Below are 2,008 nucleotides of genomic sequence, written 5' to 3'. Positions count from 1 at the left end.
ATTTAAAAAAACTTGAAGTTGGAAAACACTGAACAGCAACATTATTTGATACTTGATGAAAACCAAATGGTTCAGTTCTAATTAAGCCAAACAGAACATTTCTAGTTCAGCTGAAAAAACGTTAAGTTGCTGTGACAACCTCAAAAATAAATAAATACTCTCAGATCACAGCAGAAACATTTAGAAGCTATGTGCTAATCAAAGTTTATTTATTTGCACCCAACTCAGAATCACTATTTTTCATTAGGTTTTTTATTTCCTATTCTCTTTTCTTTACACTTGGAAGGCAAAACTACTCTGTATGACAGTGAAACATTTGACCAAGTATTTAAGGAAGATCTGTTTTATGTAAGGAGCCCTGCTGGCACAACGGTTAAGCGCTGCTAACTGTGAGATTAGCTGTTTGAACCCACCAGTGGCTCCAAAGGAGTAATGACTTGGTGACCTTCTTTTGTAAAGATTTATAAGCTTGGAAACCCTATGGGGCAGTTCTACTCTGTTAAATAGGGTTGCAATGAGTCGGAGTAGACTTGACAGCAATGGTAGTGTCACTTGGGTATTTATGTAGCCAGTGGACCATAGATGATTTTAGAAAATTAGGGATAAATCTGAGTTGGAGAGAAAATAATCAAAATAGGATAATCTGGGTCATTAATGGGACAGTTGGTAATGTCAGAAATTCAGAATATAAAAATAGTGTTAAGAATTAAGCTGTTGCTTACTTTTGAATTAATGACAATATGGCATCTTGGAACCAGTTTTCAATTTTTAATTATAAGAAGTTTGTGAAAGAGAGAGCAAAAAAATAAAAACTTAGAAAAAGGAAAGTAACAAGTTCATGTGTTAAGTAGGAGTGACAAGTTAAATAATGTTTGTTCTTTCTAAAGCATAAATTATTCAGAAAAAAAAATCTTTTATTTTAGGAGAGAATGAATGAAGAAAATATCCTAATCACCTTATCTTTCAATAATGAGTCAATTTTATGATTATAAAAATAAATTGTTAAATATGGTTTTTAAAATCTTAATTTTGTGTATTATATTTGCTATATATCAAAATACTATTTTGGGCACTCATCTTCCATATCATTTGTACTCTTATAAAATGTCTTACTTTCAAGTCATGTAACTAACCACAAGTTGAATGATGGACTAAGATTTTAATTGACTCTATGCTATTTAGTCTTATACCTATTGGTTCCTAGATTTACATAAGAGTTTCTATTTCAAAATCTATGAAATGACTTATTTTCTTTAAAAATTTTCTTGCCACATTGTTTACCAAAATTTAAGGGCAAATTTTTTTATTATTAGCTCATATACTTTCACAGTACTGAATGAATTCTATTTAGTCTAGATAAATTTAGTCCAGATAGTTTTATGTTACACAAGTAAGGTCCCATATTTCTGCAAATTTGTTTTTGTTCTATTGCATGTTTGTAGTAGACTGCTAATATGCGCACAGCGCTTGCAATGTAGTAAATTACTTAGTGTGGTTTTTCTACCCATAACTCTTTGTAAACTCCAAGGTGGAATTTGCCATGAGCAACTGAGGAACTCACAATTGCTAAAGTTATCCACCTGGGGTATTTCTGTTGAGCAGTGGCACAAAGCAATGTTCTGGGAAGTTCGCTCTCTCTCAGGTGCTTAGACTTCTGATGTTGTGATTGGTTAGTTTGGCCACTCTGCCAGGCTCAAAAGGAGGCCTGCTAGAGGCAGAACTGTCTCTGACTGCTGGCTGAGGAGGACATGCTCCTGAGAGAAACATGCTCCTGTGAGAAACACATTCCTGAGAGACATGCACCCCTGAGAGACACACACTGCTGGGAAAGAGATGCAAGAAACACGCATTGCTGAGAGAGACACTGAGGGACACGCACTGCTAGAAGAGACTGTTAGAGACTGTTGGCTGAGAGACGGCAGGCTGAGAGAGACTGAGTGTTTTTCCTGAACTTGAATTATAGCCTGGTGCTTCCCTAATAAACCCCTTAATCTGTGAGTTCTGTGTG

The sequence above is a fragment of the Orycteropus afer genome, unplaced genomic scaffold (assembly GCF_000298275.1).
Source record: "Orycteropus afer afer isolate SDZICR_OR568_19922 unplaced genomic scaffold, OryAfe1.0 scaffold00981, whole genome shotgun sequence".
In the NCBI taxonomy this organism is placed as follows: Eukaryota; Metazoa; Chordata; class Mammalia; order Tubulidentata; family Orycteropodidae; genus Orycteropus; species Orycteropus afer.
Note: the sequence above shows the minus strand (reverse complement) of the source record.